At 35.9% G+C, this 27861-nt stretch overlaps 1 pseudogene across 1 annotated transcript in view; it reads right to left on the bottom strand.

Moving 5' to 3' along the window:
* Nucleotides 1–11225: 11225 nt before the first annotated feature.
* Nucleotides 11226–27861, bottom strand: part of LOC309657009 (phosphatidylinositide phosphatase SAC2 pseudogene) — a 139878-nt pseudogene continuing 123242 nt past the window's right edge. Inside the window, exon 4 of the transcript XR_014268324.1 lies at nucleotides 11226–27847. The product of XR_014268324.1 is annotated as a phosphatidylinositide phosphatase SAC2 pseudogene (transcript). The remainder of the gene's footprint in view (nucleotides 27848–27861) is intronic.

Genomic DNA, 27861 nt, shown 5'->3' with positions numbered 1-27861 from the left:
AATTCATGTTTTTCAGTATGTTCACAGGGTAGTGCAACCATCACCACAATCTAATTTTATAACATTTTCATCCTCCCCTAACTTCTACTCTCCCCTCCCCCCCCACCACCATCATTTAATTAGCAACCACTCCCTATTTTCTCCAGTGGCCCAGCCCTCAGCCCCAGGCAACCACTAATCTACTTTCTGTCTTTATGGATTTATGAAATGCCTATTCTGGGCATTTCGTATAAATGGAATCATACACTATGAATTTTTTGTGACTCACTTCTCAGTATAACATTTTCAAAGCTCATGCATGTTGTAGATGTGTCAATACTTCATTCATTTTTTATAGCTGAATAATATTTCATTGAATAGATATACTGTATTTTATCTATCCATTCATCAATTGATGGATATTTGAGTTGTTTCCATTTTTTGGCTATTAGAAATAATGCTGCTATAAACATTCATGTACAAGTTTTGTGTAGATGTATGTTTCCATTTATCTTGGGTATATACAGAGGAGTAGAACTGCTGAGTTAATGGTAAATCAACGTTTAACATTTTGAGCAACTGCTGGACTGTCTTCAAAGTGGCTATACCATTTTATATTCCCACTAGCAACATATGAGGATTCCAATTTCTCCTATACTCTTTGAATTAAAATCTTAGTGTATTTAGTTTTGTGTAGTGCTTTACAAACTACATGAATGCTTCTCTCTTTGAAAGAATTACTTTTAATGACTGCATTAGTCTGCTTAGGTGTCATAACAAAATACCATAGACTGGGTAGCTTAAACAACAGAAATTTATTTTCTCACAGTTCTGGAAGCTGAAAAGTTCAGGACTAAGGTTCTGGCTGGGTTCAGTTTCTGATAAAAACTCTCTTCCTGGCTTGCAAATGGCCACCTTTTCACTTTATCCTCACATGGCCTTTCCTCAGAGCACATGCAAAGAGAGAGAAAGGTCTGGTTTCTCTCCCTCTTTATAAGTACATCAATCCTATCAGATTAGGGGCCCACCCTTATGATCTCATATAGCCTTTATTACGTCCTTATAGGTCCTATCTCCAAATACAACATATGAATTTGGGGGTTAGGACTTCAACATATGAATTTGGGGGGAGTGGGGTAGAGAATTCAGTCCACAGCAAAGGCTAAACAGTAGTCCACTGAAAAATTCTATATGAAAATAATGCTCCAGGAGCAAGATACTAAAGTTAAGAAACTTTTTCCTTAAAATATATTATTTGCAAATTTCCTTTAAAATTCATTTTGTTGTGTTAGCTACATACCCTTCACGTCCAAGTGTGGATAAAAGTGTCTTTCTGAAATTTCTCACCTGCATCTACTTGCAATCTGGAAGAACAGACTTCACACTCTTTCAAAAGATATTTAAATTTTCTGTGTAGCTCAACTGTTGTTGTCTCTAACTCCATTTCTATGCTAGAGAAAATGATGCCTTTTACACTAGTGAGAGCCTGAATAATCTTGAAAGTTTTCATGTGAACTGATGAAAGAAAAGAGGCCATCCTAGACTTAGCCTTATTGGAAGCTTCTACTAAGCAAAAGAAAAACTTCAGAATTCCAAAGAAAACTAATTGGAACCCTGGAGCAGATGGGAAAAGCAGAAATTTCAGAACACCTCTGTGACCTCATTACAAGCATAATGAAGGAGGCAAGATGGAGTTAATTAGAAAAGAGGCAAGAAAAAAGATTAAATGAGAGTACAAAAACAACAAAATGTAACTCAGAGAAAGGGAGGCATTCAGCAAGAAATAGAATAGGCTGATCTCTGCAAAACTATTCAGAATGGAGGGAGATGGGAGCTAGAATCAAACAAAGGGAATATAAGCCAGGTGGCCACTGAGGATGAAAAGTCTGTAGAAAACACAAAGAACAGGCACCTGGGAAAGAACTACCATGTATCAAGCAGAAAATATAGGCCTGGTAGCCAAAGTAATTTAGCTGGTTACACAGGAGGAGTCATTCTTAGCTGAGTGGCACTAACTGTGTGCCGTGTAGGTGATGGATAAAATTCAAGAGTTTTTTAATAGTCACAAATAGACACTAGTCCAAATTTGTCCTTTGCCATTTAAGACCACCTTAAATTTTTGACATCTTTACCACTTTCTAACTTAAGGGATATTCCTCTATTAACTATGTGTAGAGACTGAATATGACCTCTAAAGATCAATGATTATTTTCACAAGCAATATTTGTTCTTCAGATATAGCCTGCAGACAGTAAATTTTAAGACTTGTTCATAAAACAGCATTTAAGACATGCAGTTTGTTCATTTATCTATGGCTCACACTTGTTTTATAGCTACTTTATTTATTTATTTATTTATTTTATTTTTGGCTGTGTTGGGTCTTCGGTTCGTGCGAGGGCTTTCTCTAGTTGCGGCAAGCGGGGGCCACTCTTCATCGCGGTGCGGGGACCGCTCTTCATCGCGGTGCGCGGGCCTTTCACTATCGCGGCCCCTTCCGTTGCGGGGCACAGGCTCCAGACGCGCAGGCTCAGCAGTTGTGGCTCACGGGCCCAGTTGCTCCACGGCATGTGGGATCTTCCCAGACCAGGGCTCGAACCCGTGTCCCCTGCACTAGCAGGCAGATTCTCAACCACTGCGCCACCAGGGAAGCCCACACACTTGTTTTGACAACAATAAAAAGACAATGTCATACCCCCAAATTTCACTGTAAAAGTTTGTGACAAAGTATATCATGCTTTCTAATCCAAATATAATTTTGCTACTTGTGTAGACTGGTGGTTTAGATTACGAGAAATAAGTGAAAAAGGGATCAGGAAATTACTCAGATGACACAAGTCAACTTCCGGCTAGTTCAGCCGAAAATCATGTTTCTGAATTGTATAGATGAGCTAGTTACAATGAGCACACAGACGAGACATTTTCCACATATTTTCTTTATTTATATTTAAAATAATCCCTGTCTGTATCCTGTGGTTGAATTGAACATGAATGAAACCATAAAACATGACTTACTATGATTGTTAATACAAAAATGCTGGTAAATTTAGGGCTCCAGGTTCTCACTCATGTACTGCCCCAGGGATGTCACCAAGCAGGCATCAAATTGGACTGACCAATCATTTTTGCTGTATTCATACAGCTCTCTGTGTATCAAGAATGTAAGATTTCTTCTAGCTCATGACTGTCACATGAATAATGTAGAGGGTATGTTTCTCACATGTACCATATCTTTAAACCTCTCACAGAGCTACATTACATTATAAAGGTAAATGAAAAGTTAATGCTGCAAACTTCCTTTACAGTATAAAGGAAGAAATGAAAAGTTGAAATAAAACAGAGAGGAGGGTCAAATTACTTTGAATGTGATTTTTGGAGGGTAGATTCCAAATGAGAGGAAGGTACTATCTTATTAGAACTTATTTAAGAATTTATACCATGACAGTCTACATCATTTACCCCCCTTGTGAGAATCATTTCCTAGCAATTAGTCTCTCCTAGAAAGTCAGAACCTCATTTTAACAACCATGGTCTTTCTAATCCACTAATCTCTTTAATCTCTCCACCTCAAACCCTTCCAATTATCTGCCAGGACAATTCCAATTTCTGCCTGAAATTCCTGACTGTTCTCTTCTGTGTCTTCTGAGACTGTAGACCATTTCTAAAAGAAGTCAGATAGCCATGTGGACTGGCTTCTACAAACTCTTACCACACGTTTTTTTCCCCAATTGTTTTTAACGTACAAGATTGCCATCAATGAATAAACAACAGCAGCTGTCCACTTGTCAGCACTGGAGTCATTCTTTTCCCATCTTTTTACATCCCCTCCCCCTGCCTTCTTCATGATAATCTGTGTTTGTTAATAACCTTGATTCCTTACATCGATTCCTTCTCTTGCCTGGCCACTTGGATTTGAGCTGTGTTTTGAACTGTAGTTATTTGTACTTAGACTTGCTTTTTGATGATGATCATTCAGTGCAAAATACAACACTCTTTTTTTTTTTTAATATTTATTTACTTATTTAGCTGCGTCGGGTCTTAGTTGCAGCACATGGAATCTTCGTTGCTGCGTGCAGGATCTTCATTGTGGCATGTGGGATCTTTTAGTTGTGGCATGTGGGATCTAGTTCACTGACCAGGGTTCAAACCCTGGCCCCCTGCATTGGGGGCACAGAGTCTTATCCACTGGACCACCAGGGAAGGACTTCAGCACTACTCTTTGAGGATAGGTCTTAATCACCTTTGATTCTCACACACAAAAATACAAGAGCAGCCACTGAATTAACCTGTTCCCATCACCTACCCCAAAATTACTACCAAACCAGATGCTCCTTCTTCCTGACTCCTCCCAGATAGGGGTAAATTCTGAACATTTTTCAAACTTATTTAGGCCTCAACACTGTTTGATAATCTTTTTTTTCCAGGTCTTGGTTTAATTTTTATTTCCTTCTATTTTATTTTATTTTATTTATTTTCCTTCTATTCTATTTCCTTCCTTTTATTTCCTTCTGTATTCTTCCCAGCTTCTACAAGTCTCCAGAAGGCTGCCCAACACTCCACCCCTCATTTGCAGTAGACATTCTACTCTATCAGTCACTCCAAAGTCATTCAACAATATTAAGGCCGTTGACTTCTTAACATCCCAGGGGGCAAGTACCAGTTTCTCAAGAGCTGAGCTTGGAAAAGCCTTGAGTTTGCAATGTCTTTCTGTAGCCTTAATACTTGAAGCCACTGGCAGAATCCTTGCAAATATGGCAGAAACGAGGTGGTCTCCAAACCTAAGCCCCCTATCTGAAGATCTGCTGGTTAAATTGGTTTTATTTGAAGTAGATGGAAAAACTTAATAAAGGAAAGGGTATAAATATCAAAGTCACAATGGAGATAAAGCGTTACTGATACCAAATTGAGCTCATGAGGATCCTGGAAAATGTTTTAAATACTCATCAAGGAAGATGTGAAAGCCAGCATCAGTCACTAGGAAAAGCATCAGAGTAAACAAGCAGCAGCAAGCAGAATGCATATACCAGGGTGGCCCGGCAAATAGAGCAGGATGGGAGTGAAAGCACATCTCTCCTTAGATGGAGCTGAGCTGTGAGCGACAGCAACACAGTATGATGACAAGGGTAGAATGGGGAACTGACCAGCTGAGAACCAAGTGCCAAGACCTCTGCTCTCACAGAAGAGGGCGAGAGAGGAAATAAGACCACATTAACAAATCATGCTCCTCTTTTAAAACAAGTTTAGAATTTCATTGTTATAGATTGACACACACTCTTACACAATTTGTTCTTATCCTATTTTAAATCAGAACTACATGCAATGCATGGAGCAAGTATATTATATACTCTGTAGGGAAGCCTTTCAGGGGAAAGGCTTAAGAGTATAATAATAATGCCACTATTATATCTATAGCATTTTATCATAATGCATTTGACAAAATACTTAATTTTATAATAATGAATAGTATATAATGTATAGTATTTTCTTATTATTATGTAGTATAATAACAAAGATTACATAATATATATTATAATATAACATAATAGTCAATACTATAAAGTGGTATTTGTCTCCAAGCCTTCCACCAAAGCACCGACCTTCTTCTCTCCACTTCTGGCTAGCTCCTAAATTGCTCACACTTCTCCTTATCTGTGATTGGACTGTGAAAGTATTTTTCCTTCCACTCAGTGAAGACCTTACTTTGTGGTTGCTCTTTGCACTGCCCAGAAAAGAAGCCAGTCCTGTAGCCACTGAGGCTACAGGCTACCTGCTGCCTTTCCCTTCTCCAGCCCCATTATTATCCAAGCATCAGTGTTCAGGGACATATTCTTCTCATTTATCTCATCTTCTCTCAAAGCTTTTCTGATAGAACTGAAGCTTCTATTTCAGAGTTCCCTGGACGTGACCAGGTAAGCATCAGTTCACATTTTCAGATCTCAAAAAGTATGCAAAGGCCAAGTAAACAGAGATCAGAGACCTGCCCACTCCAGCTCCCCCAGAGATCTATAGCAAAAAACACAGGCTGCATCCTAAGCCACTTCATTTAGTACCTACTAGATAGATCATCACAGAGGGAAATATTGTGAAACAGTTGATGGCAAGCAAAGACCACACAATAGCCTACTGTGGGTAGCTTACTAAGACCGAACTTTGTGGAAGACAGACAAGTATGAAGATGGAGGGGATGGTGCAGGATAGAAAGGGGCAAAGAGGAGGAGAAGGAAAAAGAAACAGTATTCTTATTTGAAAACACATAAGATACCACCACTTTTACAAGATAAGTATATTTGGAAAATGACCACTGCTCAGTTAGACCCTAGATAACCACTCATCCTGATGGCTTACTTCATTCCCACAGTTGTCACTTTCCTCTGAGCCATGGAGATCTAAGTTGTCAATTAATAGATAGTGTAAGTTTACCTAGATGTCATGTAAGCTTTTAGCCATGCAGAAATACTTACAATGTTGTACTTCTCTTTCAAGGCTATCATGCTAATTAAACTCTGTTTTTCTGAGGAAAATCAGTGTTTAACAAATGTTCAAAGATTATAGAGTCAGTGATCCTTCGGGATGGGAAGTAATACAATTATTATTTTTTAAATGGCTCTCCACTCCTCTGAGACTACAGAATGTAATATCAGCTCTGAAAAATGTTTACAGTATATGTATATATGTATATATACATAGATTATATAAATTTTGAAATATAATTGCATGATATTTAAAATTTCCTAATACTAAGCATGGATTAATTTTAAACAGTTTTGTTTCAGTAAATGCTTTTTCTCTGTTTTTAACACCTGAGTACCACATAATAAATGTAATACAAACTGGAAAAGAGCTAGATAATGGAATATGATATAATTAGAAAACACTTGTCTCATAAAGATACAGCATCAATGTCTCTGAAAGAGTTAATATAACTTCCAAAAATACCAAACCAGGGACTATGAGAAAGCAGTGAGAAAACTGGTTCAATATAATATTGATTTTTCAAATTCTTGAGTCCAGAGCATGAGTTCCCCACTTGGTCTATAGATCCAGTCTAGGTATTCCTGGAACGAATATCTATAGTTCAGGCAGAGAGCTCAAGAGAGATCTAGCAATATAAATAAAGTTTGACCAAATTAATTCTAACATGGTTTAGCTACAGGTCTACAAACAATCATGCCATTGTTCTCCTGTGAACCCTTGGACTTTCCCATATTATCCATCTTGCTGTGAAATGCCCAGATATACTCCAGCAGCCAGGTAAACAATGGATGGCATTTAATAAAAGCAAATCAAAGTTAACATTTTGAATCAATTTCTTTCCCTAATATAGCAGCAGAGATTTAAAGCAAATGCTTTAATTGTGCATTTCTTCTGGCCAATCTTATTCTAGCATTAAAACAGTGCCTCCTACAAATTCGTCACTCCCACCTGCCAGTACTAATGTTGTAGTTGTGTAGGCATAACCCATGTGCATTTAGGCCCAAATTTAAAATATTCTGGAAGTTAGTGTTCCTTTTCAGTGTACTTATCTCTATACAAACAGGAAGAAGTTAAGTCTAGACAAAATCTGTATCTCTTAGGACATTTTGTCTTAAGCATTTTCCTCACGCTTTTTATTCTTCTTCATAAAACTGCTTTGTCAGATAATACTGGTTAAATTCTTAAACAAAAATAGCAGAGAATTGTAAATAAAGAACAGTATAAACAGCTCCTTGCTCCAAATTAATACATTTCCTATTATATTTTGTCAGTGTAGTTACAGCTTAAAAGATATAAAAGGAAGGTCCAAAGCAGCTGTGTAAACAGTAAATATTATCTAAAAATGAAACACCCTTTATTAGCTTTTTAGGTCTTTCTATTTCTTTTGGCTAATAGAGTGAATAATTCAAATAATACATTTGAAGCTGAATCATAAATCCATCAAAGAGCTTATTTTCCCTAAATCCCAACTTCCAAAACATATGGAAAATTGCCGTAAGGTAAAGAAAGTTGTTGCTTTTATCACACTGTGCATCTAAATTCCCAAGATGATTGATTTAACGAGGTTCACACATTAGAAGCCTTTTCCATTGTTACAATAAGAGGAAATCACGAGACAGATTAATGCCCTCTGCATGGTGCCACTGTATTAAAATGTCTTTGAAATGTCTTCGCTCCAGGAGCACTTCCTACCCATGCCAGTGCTTAGTAAAGTTGGTCTCTGTGTAAAGAATTTATTAGTTATGGCCGATGAAGCAGTTGTGCTGGAAATAAATACCTGCGACATGCTTACTTTCAAAAAGACATATAAGCCAGTCAGTTTGCAAACAAAATTTGATTTCATGGCTTGGTTTCAAGGAGAGCACATCTCTGAGTTGCTTGCAAGTGAGGCCACTCACAGGCCTGCCACAGTATCTAGGATCTTGTCACAACAGGGCAGTGTTAGCAAACTGGAAGCAAAGCCATGCACCCTCCTATCACTTAGGAAACTTCTCACACTTAGAGGCTTAAGGTGTTTTCTCTAAAGTGACAATGTTTTCTTGCCCTCACCTTCCCTCTTTTCCACATACACTGGAGAAAAGAAAACATTTCAACCCACTCTTACAAATCACTGGGATGGTGATATTTACCTGAGTCTGTCCCTTCTTACACCACTCTGGTAATACAAAAGAGGTGACTTTAGAAGAATTTTTTTAAACCAGATTAAGCTCATACCACATGCAATCAACCATCCTACTAATAACATTAACTGGGCACCAATCATATGCCTGGTAATGTGCTGCATGCTGGGATATACACATGAAATGATTTATGAACCAAAAATATTATTTATTATTTCATGACCATGAAGTAGATAATAAAGTCCAAAGTATGTAGCCTATACAGTAATAAGACAAGTTAGAAATAATAAAAATCACATTGAAAAGCAAGAGAACTATGGCTGACAGATACCAAAATGTATATGGCATAGAAAGACAATTGTTGGCACACACTGAACATTGGACCAACAAGCCTGGAAACAGAAAGGTTTCTATCTATCATGTCAGTCTTATTCCCTGGTATTATGCATTTCTGCTTCCTAGCCTTTACTTATGCTCCCCTGGTCTGGAGTGTTGTGGCTCCTCTCCATGTATCCAAGGGATGCTCTTCATAAAGACCCAACTGAAATCCCACTTGCCTCATGGCAACTCCAAACCCCAACAACCTCTCACTTCTGTAAATTCTTACAGTTTTTTTAATCTCCACCTCATACTTCAGCAAATATTGTCCTATACTGCTTGCTATTGTTTCCCCTTGGTTAATTTTATAATCCTAGCTAGCTAGCTTGCAAGCTTCCTGAGGGCAGGAAACAAGTCTTCCTTAACGTCTGCCTCCCCACAATACTTCCTATAGGAATGAGCCCATTGTTATTTGCGCTAAATAAATACCTGACAGTTTGCTCTAGGATGTGCTGTTACCAAAAAGGCTTCGTGTGGTTCTAAAAAAGTTGAGAAGTGCAGAATACATTTATTTACCACTTTAAAGTTAAAAATGAAACAGTTATCAAAATACACAGAAAACAAGAACACTGGGGTACAAATAGTAAAGTTGTAAATGTTTAATTAGGTCATTAGTTTAAAACAGTGAAGATTAGAATCATGAAAAAAATCCATAAGCAAACATAACAGGAACAAACAATGTAAGAAAATGCATAGTCTCTTTGCCTTACTCTGAAAAATTCTAGTATTGCTTCTTGAGCAGCCCCCTCGATTTAAAGAGAAGATAGAGAGAAAAGCTGTTGAGGCAGCTACTGGTGAGAGAGGTAAGCATGAAAATACAGACCAGGGTTCCACTTCTACTCAGATACTAACCAGCAGAAAGATTTGGGAAAGTTATTTAAACTCTTTAAATTACAGACTTCATATCTGTAAAATCAGACTGATAAAACCTAGCTCACTGGGTTGCTGGAAGGATTAAGTGAGTTCTTAGCCTATGTTTGACTCTCAGTAAACGGAGTAAATGTAACCATGTTGTTATCCATAACAGGCTTTGAAATTTTTACTGATAATTACTTAGAAGAAAAAAAGTATCATTTGTTCCTACTTGAAAACATGCTTCCTCTTAGAAATTAGCATATCTCTAGGCAAATTTTAAGAACTGGACCCTATAAGAGGAGATCCCTATAGCAGAGACTAAACAGCATGCTGGTAGTGCATAGAGAAGCCAGGTGAGCATGCCAGACCCTGAACTTTGCACATGTCCTTTCTCTCCATTTCGCACTTCACCCTTCCCATTCTTTTGGCTATTTCTTCAAGCATTCTTGAACTCTTCCTACCCAAATCCTACTTTCACCCTTTCTTCTTTTCCTATATTTTCATGAGTTCCCCTTCAGCCATCCTGTTGCCTACACATATTGCTCCTGAGAATGCAGAAATTTTAAAAATGAAAACAAGAGGAAAAATATTGATTCTCTTTCATGTGTGTAATAAGTTGAACCACATGAAATTGTCATTTTATAGGTAAAATTTATAGACACAAAAATATACAGTATGTCTACCTACAAATATTACAGATATCTTTTAATGCTCTTACTGTTCTGAGTTTGTAAAAAGTGAAGGTAACTTCACTTTGGTAACTGAAAAGTCATGTTCAAAGTGTGTTGAAATTTCAACTGGTTTTGAATAACCTTAAAACTTCCTTGCATTTGGCCAAGATGTGACTACAGCTTGTAAGTCAAATGCTTTTTCAAAAAATGAGTCATAAAACATGGATCAGTGTGTGTGGGTATGCAGTTAGGGTTCTCTGGTTGCAAGCAATAGAAGCTCACTCTGTCTAACTTAAGCATGAAAAGTAACTTAATGAAAGATAAAAGATAATTCATAGAATTTTTAAAAATCTGAACAATCAAGTCTTGCGAGAAAAAGAAGACGGCCAACCATGAGCTCTCAAGAGCAGGAATTAATGTTCAGAATCCTTAGGAAGCTCCCAAAGAATGATAAAACTGCATTTAAAAAAAATAATAATAGGGCTTCCCTGGTGGCGCAGTGGTTGGGGGGGTCTGCCTGCCAATGCAGGGGACACGGGTTCGAGCTCTGGTCTGGGAGGATCCCACATGTCGCGTAGCGACTGGGCCCGTGAGCCACAATTGCTGAGCCTGCGCGTCTGGAGCCTGTGCTCCGCAGCAAGAGAGGCCGCGATGGTGAGAGGCCCGCGCACTGCGATGAAGAGTGGCCCCCACTTGCCGCAACTAGAGAAAGACCTCGTACAAGAAACGAAGACCCAACACAGCCAAAAATAAATAAATTAATTAAAAATAATAATAATAATAGACTTTATTTTTTAGGGAAGTTTTAAGTTCATGGCAAAATTGAGTGGAAGGTAAAGAGATTTTCCATATACCCCCTGTCCCTACATATGCATAGCCTCCCCCATTATCACCCAAAGTGTATAGTTTAAATTACGGTTCACCCTTGGTGTTGTACATTCTATGGGTTTTGACAGATGTACGACATGTATCCACCATTATAGTATCATACAGATTAGTTTCACTGCCCTAAAACTCCTCTGTGCTCCACCTATTCATCCCTCCCTCCCCATAACCCCTAGCAACCACTGATTTTTTTTTTTTACTATCTCCACAGCTTTGCCTTTTTCAGAAAGTCATATAGTTGGAATCTACAGTATTTGCCCTAAAACTTATCTGAAAAAAAAAAGTGGTAATAAAGTTCTTATAAGTTAATATATATAGAGTGCTTAGAACATGGCTTGGGACATCATAATGCTCAATAAAAATTAGCTGGATATTATTCTCCCAACTCTCCTGACATGCGACTGTTATTAATTCTACCATTACAGTCACCCCTCACCCTTTAAGCTTGTATTTATACCCGTCTCTCTGGAATATGGTCTTAGCTTTCCCCCAGACTATATTTCTTTGCCTCATCTCTCAGAAAACCAACAGAGAACACTCCTTTTGGACTGACCTAATTTTTTCCCACCCACATATTGCCCCCATAATCAGTCTCTTAGTCTGATCTCTTATGACTCCAAATATGTCAGCAAACCAATGAAAAAGCTGACCCTAGGTATTCAAGACATCACCCTCATGTTGTTTAGAAAAGAAGATCACAGTAATTAGGAGAGCATCAATTTAGTAGTGAAACCACCATTCAAGTTAGGTAACTTGGGATAAAATCCTATACTCTGGAAATTTCACTCATCTATGCTAAAAGTTATCTTTATAGTATTCTTCTATGCCTAAACTTCACATAAATGTTTCAAATACTAACAAGGTGGCTTGGACAGCAAGAGCTCAGTGGTACTCAGATTGGTTCCAGGGAAGGAGTCAGGCCATGGGATCATAAAGCAATGGCAAGCCATTGAAAGAGAGGGAAGGAAGTAGATCAGCCATTAAAAGTTGTAGTGGATTTTGTTAAGACGTAAAAATAAAGGTTCAAGGAAACTAAAGAGTACTCAGAGTATACAGGTAAAGGATAAGGTTTATTTTGGTAAATTTAGTTAGCTTGTTAGTGATCAAAAAATAAGGAGTGACAATGACATACATATAGAAAGTTATGTTCCACCGGGCATTGTAGTTGCCTACCCACTAGCAAGTTCTCTGCCTTTTCATTACTAACAGCACTCAGTTTTTTCAAATATAAAGCAGCATCTTCTCCTCAAAAATCTGGGCTTCTATTCAACCCCAAGAAGGTAAGCTTGTCTGATTCAATTCTATTGTGGTAATTCTACTTCCCTTGCAAATGATCACTTCAGGAATAGACATGTGCTACCAAAGTGGCCAATAAGAAGTAAAGGGAAACTTCTGAAGATGGATGGATGCGCAAGTTTTATCACTCTTAAAAAAGGCCAGGAGAAAATTTTAAAAACGGAAAGGAAGTATCAAGCATTTATTCTCTCTTTCCTGTATTTTGAGTAACTAAATTGTTTATGAGGAAAAAATCTTCTTTATTCAAGAATTCCAACTAATAAATGCAACCTTTAAGAGAATAACAAATCTAGGCAACAAGTATCAATGCATGCCAAAATACTATGCAAAAGCTGATATGGAACTTTATAAAGAATGGATCTTATTGACAACTTCTGAATCCACTGATGAATCATAATATCACTAACAGTAGAACAACCAGATATTACCTGTCTTCTGATTTGAACTTTTAGGAAGTACACAGTATCACTTATGAAATATTCCTGCAAAATAAAACAAAAGTGAATCTGAATCTGTTCAAGTCTTCATATTTAAATATCTTAAATATGAGGAAGAGGATCAAGTTTAGTGCATCACAAGGAAGCAATCAGCCAAATCCAGTATGTGGATAGTCTACAGGATAAACGATACAGTTTCTTCAACAAAATAAATGGAGAGAGACAATTATAGATAAAAATAGATTTAGAAAAATATAACAACCAAATGCAGTGTGTGGACCTTATCTGGATTCTTTTTTTTTCTTTAGATAGTTGGGGAAAATTGAACATAGATTAGTATGTAAATGATTTTAAGGAATTACTATTACTTTTACATGTGATAAAAGTATATGATTTCATTAAAAGTCCATATTTACTAAATGCATGCTGAACAATTTATGGGTTAAATATGTGATATTTGTTGTAATATAGTCAAGGTTAAAAAGTGGAGGAAAGGAATAAATGAAGCAGATGGGCAAAATATTGATAATCGTCAAAGCTGGGAGAAGGGTGTATGCTTGACATTTTCCAAAATTGAAAGATTTTAGAGACATGGGAAAAATCTGACATAGAAGGATGCACCCTCTTCCTGTTTCCAGATTCTGAACATTACAATGACCCTGATGGGGCACCTCTTCTTATGGCAGAGCAGAAAAAGGGAAAGAAATTCAGTCACTGATGACATCATTGAGCCACTGGATTAGCCAGCTCTGACACCATCCTACTGTGTGATTTTATTAGGTCAAGTAATAAATGCTTTATTATTCCAACTAATTTTAAGATGGGTTTTCTATTACTTGCAGCCAGAATTATCCTAATTGGCACAATGTGATATGAACTTATTTTATTACTGCTTTTTAAACTGTTATTTTTAATTAAACAAGGTATTGCCTGCTCATTGAAAAAATAAACAAACAATAGAGAAGAAAATAGGGCACAAAGTTATTATTCCTCTCCATGCTCCCCCCACCCCATTTCCCGCTCCTTATCAGATGCATCCACTATTAACACATTTTTAATTAACTGGAATATCTGCACCTATGTTTGCCCAGATGATACTGTTTATGAGTATTCCTTTGTGAATCTGTGTGCCTATATATCTATGTGTATCCTCATATGGGACCTAATCCTTTTGGGACAAAGAACTTGTCTTTTCATTCAGCTATGATTGTCTCCCTAAGTGGCTAATGTAGCACTAAAATTTCACCAGGCTCTCAGTAAACATTTGTTTGTAGGTGATCATGATGTTAAAAAGAATAGCTAGGCTCACAAGAATTATTTCCAAACTGCACACAAACTGAACTCCAAGTCTGCAAATGCAATATTATACCTTCCCCACCCCCGCAGAAAAATAACAATAGATCACAACTAAAGATACCAGCAGGTGTGCAACATGCAAATGGCAAGCATGGAAACTGAAGTGACTGACATTCTGAAGACATTTTCCAGCAAGATAAATTGTCAAAGCTGAGAACATTTGAACAGCAGGGCACAGCAAAGAGGCATTACATCTTCACATTTCAAGTCATTTGGCTGTGCACAGCAGAGTTACTTATAAAACTTAGTAAAGAGAAATCTACATTAACTGTTGAGCCATCCATAGGACTGCATTTGGTAAGGAGAGAGGGCATATGTGCCCATCTGTTCCGGATCTAGCTACCTTCCCAACCTTCCCTCTCTTGTCATTTTTAGAATGTAAACATTTTGAATGTAGGGAGGAACTGGGTTCTGTGGTATGTTCTGAACAGTTTCCAGCACTTTGAGCACTTAGAACATTTTTAAGGAATAACAACATTTTGCATTGGACTGGAGGGAATAGAACTTCCCCTTCATTTGCTAAAATGAGAATATCTTTTATTCACCAAAAGCTGTTCTTTGGCTGACCAATTTAGTAAAAGAATAAAGAACTCTTCTCATGCTTAGAAGAGACCTGTTCTTAAACAATGAAATGGTAATTCAAGAAGACATGTAGCATCAGAGAGTTAGTTTGTAAAAGTAGTACTTCTGTGAACAAGAAAGATAGTTTCAGAATGTAAAAGCTCAGTTGAACCCAGCCAGTAGTTCTGCTTTGGGAGGCCCAGTCTCTAGAGCAGATATAGAAGAAAAGTGTGCAAGATTAGGCTGGGCAGTTATAAAAATGGACAGAAAACTTTTTAATTCCACATGTCCAAGTTGCAAAAGAGGGGAAGGGCTAGTGTCAATCTTGTAGAATCTTTAAGAAATAATAATAACCTGTTTCTTAAAAAGAAAATCAAAAAATTTTAAATCCTATCTGGAATTTATCCTACAAATATCATTGCTCAAGTGTGAAGCAGGTATGAAATTAAAGTGAGTCATTGTGCACTGTAATAGTGAAAGATGGGAAACAATGTAAGCACCCATCAATAGGGGACCAGTTGAGTCATTTATAGCACATCAACACAGTGGAATACTACGTAGCTATAAAAAAGAATGAAAAAGTGCTCTACATCATTATGGAAAGATCTGAGTTTAAAAAATACAGAATAGTATGTATAATATAATGTCAGTTTTAGAATAAATGAAAGATAAATATGTATATTAGTAGCAAGTATATGCATAAACAAAACTCTGTAAGGGCACATTTAAAATTTTCACAGTAGCTACCTGGGGAAAGTGGGAACTGGTCATGTGTGAGAAAAGAATTGAAGGACTGCTTTACACTGTGTAGGTTTTCATAGTTTCTTATTTTGAATCACATGACTATTAAAAACATTTTAAATTAAGTTCCTTTTAAACTTTTATTAAAATTTAAAATCAATTAAACAGGCCAAATTTCTTTTTAGGACGATTTTTTAAAATACATTCTTCCAAATATTACAAAAGAAGGCCATGCTTCCTGCCCCGATTGCCTCAAAAAATGAAAAATTAATAAAAAATTGGAGCAGGTAAGAAGGATGTAAGTGTATACAACACACTATTTTTCCCTAGATAGCTGTTAACCAGAATATATAAATATTTGAAATGGTGAGTTGCTAATGTAAAATGAAAGATGTAACCTCAGGGGTAGAACTGAATGCACAAGGGAATGACTACAATTTAGAGAAAGAAAAATACGCAGTCAGACTAATGCTAAAACCTCAATTTTGTCCACAGAGACTGTAAACAAGAAGTCTAGGTGAGTGACAAACATTATAAGATCTTCAACAATGAATGCTGGTTTATATTCTCCACTCCACTTACATCAATAACAGTTATATTTATGGAATATATAGCTGGCATCACCCAAAGGCCCTATTACCATAGAAAATAAAAGTGTGGATAAGGGCAACTCTGCCCATTGCCCCTGGTGAAAATAAATTGTTGAGGATACAATCTAGTCAAAAAATGAATGCCTAAAGGCCTCTGTTAAAAGTTTTAACTTAATTCCTGAAAACTTTTGTTGTATCTTTATTTTCTGTTATTTCTCAATTGTTTTGAAAATAAGTACTTATGATAGTAGGGGAAATAAATGCTGTATTAGGTTCTCTGCCAAGGCAATATGGGTCCTTCTCCCTCAATAATAACACAAAACAAAACAAAACAAAAAATTCAAGTACTATTGTTGCCTTCATTTTACCCTCTTTTCTTATTAAAAATAAAAGTTTAAAGAAAATGGCCACTGCTTTTTAATGTTGATTAAATGAGAAATAAGCCAATATTACACTAAAAAAATGCAATGAGCATAAATGATAAAGCAGCTAACATTATTATATTTGCTATTTAATTTAGAGATATTAATTATAAATATAAATCAATATAATGTAGGCATAATATTCTCTGATAGTGATAAATAATTTCACATTGTAATTCACACAAAAATCTTTCACTGGAAAATGAAGTCACTTTTTTAAATCAGGGAAAATACACTTGAGAAGATTGGAGCCTCTCCAAATAACTCATAGAAGCACAAACATGAGTTAATAATCTGAGTGTCATTTCAACTCAGTGTTTGTGAAGTATCAGATGTATGAAAAACTATGGTGAAAAACAAGGGGAAAACATGTCTCAACAAATTATCGTTATAAGTTATTTTATTTCTATACATGGTTTTTAGGTTTGTTTTAAATCAGTTATCTTTCCTACAATCCAGACCACAGTATATCATAGATGACATTGTTTCATTTGTCTAACATCATTAAAATTTATACCCAAGTAGTTATCAGTAGTTGCAACTGAAAAAATTTATAAAAGGCCCTGTTTAACAATTTGGGTATGCTATACTGTGACCCAAAATCAATCAATCCATCAATCAAATCAATCCAAATGCAAAAGCAAAAGTGCAGTCACTCATCTTGATAGTTTGCCTAAGTCACTAAGTATCCAAAAGTAGAAGTGAAAACTCTTAAGGACTGGAAGGCTCTAAGAGGCATTTAGTAACAGAGGGGACTTCTTCCACAACTCCCCTTGACAGATGATCATTCACACTGGATAACTGGGTAAGCACTACCAGAGATGAGGAATTAACAGAGAGCAGTTCCTTGTTGAATAGTTCTAATTCTTATTGAAAAGCTTTCCTTATTCCAACAACTAGCCCCCATACCTTATAGCAATTATTCCAAATCAAACAAAAAAAAGTCTCTTTCCCCTACATGGCAGCCTTTCAAATATTCAAACACTGCTGCCATGTACTGAGGTTCTTTTAGGTTCCAAACCAAATATCCCGAAGCCATTCCAGTGTTTTCTTATAACATACTTTCCAGACTCTCTACCGTCTACCTTCCCCGATTCTCTTTGATACTCATATATGTCAGTGTCCCTCTTGGAGTGTGACACCTAGAATTGAGTGTAATACAAGTTTAGTCTAACCAGCAGACAGTGCCCCAGGAAAAGTCTCTTGATGTGAACAATGCCAAGCTTCAATGAATGCATCCTGTAATTGTATGCCTTAACAGTCATACCACTTTTTTTGGTCTCATATTTCATTTAGGATTAACCATAATGCTAAGGTCTTTGTAATATTATACTTTCTGATTTCTTTTATATTATTTTAATGATCTTAGGACTTTATATTAATATTGGCAAAATTTTATCTGATTTCATCTTTCCAATGAGTATTGATTCTGTTATCTAGTATATTCACTATACCTCAAAGTTCATATTAGTTGTAATTTTTATAAGCTTGGATACTGTTTCCAAGGCATTAAAAAGAATGTTTAATAAGAAGACTAGCGCATTATGAAACTTCACTAAAGAAAGTCTTAAAAATTGACATCAGTGCATTAATTAACCATTTTTTTTTTGCATTTAGTTCACAGTCATATGCAATTCCAGTTAATTACATTATCACCAATTCTACATTTTATAACCTGTTCAAAAAGTACATGAAGAGGGGCTGTCAAATGAGCAAGCCACTCTGTACCATGGAATATTGCTGATGCATCAATTTCACAATCCAAAAAAAAAAAAAAAAAAGGAAATGGCATTACTTAAGAAGGACTTTTTGCTGGTGAATACATGCTGCCACCCAGAGATTACATTTCACATTTCTATATACCATGTACAAGTTTATTTTCTCATCAAAAAATTTTTCTTGTCCACCACAGGTGACCTTAGAATTTGGAATTCAACTGTTATGGAGTGTGAAATTTTTAAAACACTAGTGAAATTACTAAGAGTGGTCAAGGGCAAAAAGTAGAAATATGGTATGATTACTCAGTTCCAGTTGAATCGGATAGGTGAGTTCTATCCAGTTTTATCTCCAATGTAGTAATAACATAAAATAGTCTGGAGAAAACAGTCTTCTTTTAAACCATTATCTTATTAATAGTACCCAAAGTTGCATGAGTGTTTGCTTTAAGTGGCTTCTCTTCTGTCAACATTTGTTATCTTCTTGGCAAATAGAGGAAGAGTCTAGGAACAAGATACTCCTCCTTGGTTATGATAGTATCTAGGATGAGCAAGTGAATGAACTAATGAATAAAAAATAGGTAGAGAGAAGGAGAGACAGGGAGGGAGGAGTGAGAATTTTGTCTACTAACAAATTGATCTTGAAGCTCCCTTTGTTAGGGTATAAATGCTTTCCTTAAGTGACTTGTGGTGGGAAAGCAAATTCACCAAGGAGAGGAGCACAGAAGCAGTGGCAAAGAGATACACTAATAACTTGAGACATACCACCCAAATCTTTCACACAAGTTCTTGGATAGACTTGATTAACTTATTCTAAAAGATTTTTAATTTTTAGTAGGGAAAGATAAACCCCTCAAAATTCTGTCTGTGGACTAATACAGAAACATAAGCCAGTTGAGAGACCGTGGTCTGTCTACATGCAACATTTTGGAAGGCCTAATTAAAGTTGTAAGAATGATATAAATTATTTCTTCAATTATTTTAAAAATATTCCTTTTATAACAGATGAGTCTAATGCAAAACACTTTTTTCCCCAAGGGAACAAAATAAACTTGAGATGAATAGATTTCCAGAAAAAACTAATTGAGTTGACGTAACCTTATAAGAAAACATTAATTATAATACAAGTAGACTATGTAGAGATTAACTGATCTAAAACGCTACACATTGTGTAGGTGAAGATGAACTTGGTTTCACAAAGCAATTCTGGCCATTAAATTTTCAGGTTATAGGGCAAGCTAAAAGTTTTAAAGAATAGTCTCAATTTTTGAAAAGTAGTTTATTCTATAAGATTTCTCATTAATGTGCATTCTTTTCTTGGATCTTTTCCCTTGACATTAAGAAAATCACTTGATTTTTTTTTTTAACTTGCACTGTTCTGCCAACTACAAATTTGAAAGGCAATATTATTTGCTCTTCCTCCCCCTTATTAAAAATTATAAGCATTAAAAAATTTTATTCCTATTTATGTTTTGTGCCACTTTGGATAAAGTGTGTAGGATGTTAACTGTGTAACAGAGAAGGGTGATTCTTGTTGACTTAACTCTCCCCCAACATCTTCTTAGCACGATATTGTGTTGGTCCAGGGATGGCTAGGAAGAGGGGAGATGCATGGGTACATTGAGCCACACTGGCTCTAAGCTCTTTGGATCCTTGAAGCTAGAAAAACTACCTTTTCAATACTGTGAGCAACTTTATGTCCTCCAAGATGTGAAATCATATACCACTTTTTCCTTTGTCCTTAGAAAAATACCACAATGAGTCCCTTTGTTATATAGATATAAAACAGCGATGTTTGGGAAGCTGTGACTCCTAAGAGCTAAATTGTTCATTGAGATCATGGAAAAGGCTGAGTTCAACTTCCGCAGACTCTTTCCTTTAAAGAAAAATTCCTTTTTCATATCTGTTTTCATTGCAGCATACTTCCAAACTGTTGCTTTCCTTGTGGGTGAGGATGTGTGATAAATCTAATTATTGCTCACAGAATAGCAAGAACTAAGATTTAGAGCTACTGAAAAGATATCTGATATTATACTCGTTTCAAGGATAGAAAAGTGAACTCGAGTCAGAATCTCTGGGGATGGAGCCTGCACATGTATATTTTAGAAAGCTCCATGTATGCTTCTGAAGAACAGTCAGGTTTGAAAAGCCTTCTACAATGGATTGTAGGTAACCCTCTCATGGTCTAATTTAAGGTTAAAAAACCCAGATTTTGAAAATAATCTGATGTTGGGCTATTATGTTCTGATGTGACTAGAGCAAAGACACACCAGGAATGTTCTAAGACTGAGGGTTTTCTAAAAAGAAGTGGAAGTGAGAAGATCCAGGGACAAGACTGAGACTGCACATGTGAGACTGGGATGGTAAAAATTTCTCAGCTCACATTGGGCCTTATAGTTCAGAGTATAGGACCTTGGAGTATCAAGCCATACTAGACGGTGCTCCTGGAATAAGCTGAACTTCACTCGTAGAAGCAGACCAAAAGCCAGACTAGAAAGCACATGGGAATGGCAAGTGCCAAGGGAATAGTGGCAGGGCACTGACAGCTTCACCTACACTCAGGAGCTAGGTTGTACTTGTGCATGAATTATGCACAAGATTGTCTAGTTACCCATCTATTTCTCACTTTTTTTGTGTTAAAGTTATCTAAATTTGGTTCTGCGCTTAAGTACAAAGATCACTCCATTTAAGATATTACAAATCATCACTAGTTCAAAACATCCTCTGCCTCTGGGACAAACAAATAGAGAAGAAAAGTTTCATCTGTCATTCTTGGCATCCGACTTCTTCTCCATCAGCAGCTCAAGATGAAATCGAAACGCTAGCACATGCTCCAGGCCCTGACAGAGAGAAATATGTTGCAACAACAATTGTTGCTACCATGTTCAGATTCACATGGATAATAGATACGACTTTGCAGGTTGCCTAGCAGTGATGGGACTGTATTTCATGTAAGTGAAAAGTGTATGACGGTAATATCTGCATGTGGGCTCAGAAAACTAACATGTTGCAATGAAACGTGCAAGATTTACAATATTTAATGACTTTTGTGCCATATAATGCACAAGGATCCTTGGACTCCTTTTTTTGGTAAAAGATCTCATCACTGAATGTGCTGGTACTGTGATGCAGTGGCTACAGGAAGATTCTAAAATTTCATACAGATTTACACATAAGATTCCTATTGCTGGGTAAAAAGGGAAAAGTCAACCTGTTATTTTGTTAAATATTGCAAAATTCCTTCCAGAGGAGTTGTACATTTTACACCCTCTTCCCCCAGAAATGTAAGAAAGTGCCTATTTCCACAAACTTACCAACAAGAGTATATTACCAAACTTTTGGGTGATGATAATCTGATAGATGAGAAATACACCTTGGTGTCATTTTAACCTAACTTCACTTGTTATGAGTTTGCTTGACTATCTTCTCATGTGTCTAGGGATCACATGTACTTTTTTCTGTGTTGTGTATGTTTATGCCCTTTGCTCACTTTTCTATTGAGTTCTGGTCTTTTTCTTCTCAATTTCTAAGATTTGTAAGACTCTCCCTAAATTAGCTTATAGATTTAATATAAGTCCAAGAAAAAATGCCAACAGTTTTTTTTTTCCTGAAATAAGAAGTGCTGGGTTTTTTTGGATGCTTCTTTCTTGTTTATTTTTCTCTAAAAACTTGAGAACAACTTGGGATTGCTTTAAATATATAGAACAACTTATAAGATTTGCATATTTCTTGTTAACTTTTCTCTAGGTACCTATTTTATCTTTATGTTGCTATTGTAAATGGGGTCTTGTTTTTGACTATATTTTCTAACTCATTTTTGTGTCTATTAAAGCTATTTTTTGTATATTTTAATTTCATATCCTGTTACCCTTCTGAGCTTTGTTTGTAATTACTTTTTAACAGATTTTCTTGGAATTTCCCAGTTATCCATTCATAGATGGTCTTTTCCTTTCCTATTCTTATCATTTTAATTTTTTCTCTTATTTAATTGTGCTAGCTAACACTGCCAATACAATTTTAAATAGTAGTGCCAAAAACACGTGTCACTGTCTTATTCCTGACTTCACTGAGAATGCCTCTGATGCTTCCTTTATTGTGTAAGATGTTGTTTGGGGGATGATGACACACAAATATGCACATATGTGTGTATATGTATTTCTCCATTTAGATAGATATATAGATATAGTTAATCTACCAATCGCCATTTTATTGTTTTTTACTAAATCAGAAATGGAGACTGAATTTTGTCAAATGCCTTTTCAGCATCTATAGACATAATCATATGATTTTTTTCCCCTAAATCCCCTAACGTTACTAATATCAAACTATCCTTACTTTTATGGGATAAACCCCACTTGGCTATGAAGTCTTATTTTTTACTATACTGATGAATACTGTTTGCTTATATTTTATTTAATATAGTAATTGCATCAATATTTAGAAGTGATACTGATTTGTAGGGTTTTTTTGTCTTGTGAAACTTTAGTTGTTTTGGTAACAGTATTATACTCCCTTCATGAATGAATTTGGACATATTCTCATGTTTTCTTTATTAAACTGGAACAGTTTAAATAGCATAGGAAACACCTATTATATTTTTAAGGGATAACACTTTGACCAATTTTTCTTTTTTTCCTAAACCCATCTTCCTTTTCCTCCATCATCCAATTTTAGTCAATAATTATTTTGCAGAGTACTTATTTTGGGAATCTTATATATGTTTATACTTCTACCACTTGATTTGTCACCTTAAAGTGATATTACTTTACTTCTGGTTATTACTAAGGAAGCACTATTGAACTTACATTACTTTCTACCATCTGACCTCCTCCTTCTCCCAATTTTTTCTGAGGTGCTCAATTCTTGCATTGTTGAGGCATATAACATTTATATACCATTATTTCACCCTTATCCTTTTGTACGTTTTTTAAAATTCTTGGTGCTATATTTATATCTATGTATTGCTTACTTCTAGTCCTTCTGCCACAGCTTCCTGATGGGAAAAAGTGCATCTTCAAGTTCTTACTTGTTCTACACTTTTTATCTGAAACTTCAATTTCTTTCCTGAATGCTATCAATTCCCATTTTCATTTCATTCCTATTGTCATTTCATTCCTATTGTCTGGCCATCTTTTCTCTGAGTTCCTTTATTTCTATTTCATGATTTTTAAATAGCTGTATGATATATATATATTATATATATATATTATATATATATACATATACACACATTTTCCTTTCTAAGAACATCGTTTGCAATTTTCTTCTGATTGTGGTGCTGTTCTCTAGTGAGTTTTCTTCCATTGCCAAGCTCACTTGTAATTCCTTACTATGTGGATGTAGCACTTTTACTTTTTTTATTCATAATTGAATGAGTTTCTTTTTCTTGGCTTACCTATTATCAAGAGAACCTGGTGGATGCGAGAAGAGAGGTAAGGGTGCTTTCCCAGTTTCTTAGATCAAGGAATCTGCCTTCTGTTGTTACTGTGACAGGTATTTTCTTTACTATCTTCCACTGCATCTTTCCACAATCGTTCTCACTGCTTCCCCAAGCCCTAATGCCTTGTCCTACTTGTTCTCAGTCCTGCCCTCAGCAGTTCTCACTCAGATAGGACCCTCCCTCTTTTGGAGGGTGAATACTTGCTGATTTTGTGTGTGTGTTCTGCTTCTGCTAGAAAAATCTTACTCCAAGTTCTTCCCCACAGCACCTGCCATCCTGCAGCACCCTTTGGCATCCCAAGCTATTCTGGTTTCATACGTTCTTTCCTCAACTTACATTTTATTTAGAGTTGGTGGAGTAGGGTGTGGGGAGTTGTATGTTTTGTTGTGGCTTTTTGTTGTTTTTACTTGAAACCAGAATTCCTCTAGTACAAATTTCAAGTTATTATCTCTGTTGTTCTTACCTTGTGTTATCCAGGAACCTTTAGTAAATTTTGATAAAACTAATAGCCAGGTCTCTGGAAGATCGTGGAACACTCAGAAGCATCTGTGTTCACATATAGCATCAAACAGAATGTGTAGAAGAGCTTTTCCAGTCGAAGGATGGCCAGCCATCTGAGACTAGAGAAAGCATGCTAAGCAGAGGGAAGCTAAAAATCAGAGTATATCTGCAGTGTCGAAACAGCCAAAATAACACATGATGTGTTATTTATGAAGCTAGTAGGCACACTCAAGAACCCTCACAACTTCCTGTGGGGGAGAAGAATAATAATAACAGCAATAACAGCTAACACAGAGTGCCTCCTATGTGCCAGGCACTGTTCTCAGTGCCTTACATTTCTCTCTCACAACACTGTGAGATGGTTACTACTCTTTTCCCTATTTTACAGGTAAGAAAACTGAGACACAGAAAGTATGAGTAATTTGCCAAAGGTTACACAGCCAGTGAATAGTAGAGCTGAAATTCAAACCCATTCTGCTCCAAATGCCATGCTCTTGACTGGCATGTGATCTATATCTGTCAATCTTTTTCAAAAAAATTAGGCATCTTCAGAAAAGCTGATTTTTAAGGTGTCCTAAATATAGAACTCTACTTTCTTCAGTTTCTTAGGACATATGCCCAAAGCCGCCATAATTTGAGCAGTAATGTTAATGTGACTACATATGAGCCAATGTATAGATCAGGGAAATTTTGCTTTGCACATATATATTAAGAACAAATATCACTCTGGTACTTTAGAAACCAATGGGTAAAAATTCAAATCTGGAAGATAGTTATTTAAGTGAGAAAGTAAATGATTTACTTCAAGATGGCAATGATTTGATGTGCTCCACATTTTAAATAGAAAATGCGATTACAGTAAGTCCCCTACATAGGAACAAGTTCCATTCCAAGAGCACGTTCGTACGTCCAACAAAGTTAGCCTAGGTACCCAACTAACACAATCGGCAATACAGTACCAGCTACATCGCCACTGCTTTTAAACTTGCTTCCGACATCCTGGGCTTGAAATAAAGATACTGTACTACTGTACTCTGTACAGTACTGTACAATAAAGTACACAAAAGCACAACCACTTGTAGAGGATGCACGCATGTGATAATGTACGCCAGACATGTGAACTAACATGCAAATGCACATTCACATCTTTGAAAGTTTGCAACTTGAAGGTTCGTATGTAGGAGACTTACTGTAATTTTATTTCATTTTAAAATCAAACTAATATTAAAAAATAAAACCTCTTCAAGTTAAAAACCATACCTGCTCTGTTTGCTAAAATGACATCTTTCATTTGGGTTCTATGTATGGCATACAATCTTGCTTCCTTGAATATGGTCCCATGACTAAAAAAAGAGAACTCTTTTAACAATCACCAGAATGTACCAAACACCACTGATGAGTTAGTGTCACAATTATTAGAGAATATAGACATCGCATAGACAATTTGTGTTCTTAATTCCAAACTAAAATCTGTCTTTCTAAATTTTTTTTTAAAAAGGTATTTTCAGGAAAGCTGATTTCCCTGAAATATTTTACTCAGAGATGCCTAAAAATGATTACTCTGATTCATATAATAAACTGTCCAAAGAAGTTTTTGAGAAACATTCACAATCTTAAAATTTTAAATTTCTGCTCAAATGGTTTTCTTATTGGTTTTCAAAAAAATCATTAAGAAAATGAACAAGCAAACCAATGACGAGGAAAAAAATAGTTACAGTACATATATCTGAAAAGGACTTGGGGTATATAAAAACTCTTGTAAATTAACAATAAAAACACAAATCACCTAATAAAAAATGTGCAAAAGATTTAAACACTTCACAGAAGAAGATATGCAAAGGGTCACTAAAAAAGTTTTTTTAAGTGCACAACACTATGAATTTTTAGGGAAAAAGAATGAAATCTTGCCATTTGGGACAAAATAGGTACACCTTGAGGGTATTAAGTAAAATGAGTTAGAGAAAGGCAAATAACATATGATTTCACTCACATGTGGAATCTAAAAAAAGACAAAACAAACAAACAAAAGAAATGAAAACAAACCCATAGATACAGAGAACAGATTGGTGGTTACCAGAGGGGAAAGGGGTTGGGGGTGGACAAAATGGGTGAAGGGGTCATTTGTATGGTGACGGATGTTAACTAGACCTTTGGTGGTGATCACTTTGTAGTGTATACAGATATCAAATATAATGTTGTACACCTGAAACATATAATGTTACATACCAGTTTTACCTCAATTTTTAAAAAATGACAATGCAAAATGTAGCAAAGATGTAGAACAACTGGAATGCTCATTCTCTGCCCATAGAGGTATAGATGGTATAACCACCTTGAGAAATGAGTTGATAGTTGCTTATGAAGGTAAACATACATCTACACTGTCATCCAGTGATTTCACTCCAGCTATTTACTCAAGAGAAAGTAAAACGTATGTCCACAAAAAGACTTATACAGGAATACTCACAGCCCCCAAATTGGAAACAATCCAAATATCCATCAACAGGAGAAAAAATAAATAAATTATGCTGTATTCATACAATGGAATACTAATACAGCAATAAAAAAGAATGATTTCTGAAACACACAGCATGGATGAATCTCAAAAACATTACATTGAACAAATGAAACAGAATACATAAGAATATCTGTTGTATGATTTCTTTTATCTGAAGTCCAAGAATAGGTGATATGTGGTGACAGATATCAGAAAGTGATCCCCTCTTAAGGGTTGGGAGAGTGACTGAAAAGGGACATAGGAAACTTTTGGAGATTATGGAAATGTTTTTTATCTTGATTGTGGTGGTGCTTATACACGTGAACCCAAATATCAAACTCATCAAACTGAACACTTAAAATATGTGTATTTTATTGTATGAGAAATATCCCTCAATAAATAAAAAGGGAAAAATTAACAATGGTCATTTTCACTTATTTATGCAAAAACATTGCTTGAGTAAAGTTAGTATAATTATATATTTGATTTAAATTTGGACTTAAAATGATAAATGCCATATATTTCCTGCCATCAGGATCTTAAATTTCATTATTTTTCCTTCTATGAGTAAAGGAAACACAATAGCATCTGAAATGATCCTTAAGTTCTTTGGCTGAAAAAGAACAGACCCTCATTCAAATTACCTCAAATAATAAGGATATTTTGTGAGCATGCACACTGACGTAATCTCAAGAAAACCCAGAAACAGCCATGAGGTGGACCTCTGGAATTTGCAACAGGTCAAAAATTGAAGGACTTCATGTACCACAATGTTCATTGCAGCTCTATTTACAATGGCCAGGATATGGAAGCATCCAAAGTGTCCATCCACAGATGAATGGATAAAGAAGATGTGGCACATACATACAATGGAATATTACTCAGCCATAAAAAGAAATGAAATTGAGTTATTTGTAGTGAGGTGGATGAACCTAGAGTCTGTCAT

The sequence above is a fragment of the Balaenoptera physalus genome (assembly GCF_965194825.1).
Source record: "Balaenoptera physalus genome assembly, chromosome: 3".
In the NCBI taxonomy this organism is placed as follows: Eukaryota; Metazoa; Chordata; class Mammalia; order Artiodactyla; family Balaenopteridae; genus Balaenoptera; species Balaenoptera physalus.
The sequence above is the reverse complement of the archived record's forward strand: the minus strand, read 5'-3'. Positions and strand labels throughout refer to the sequence as shown.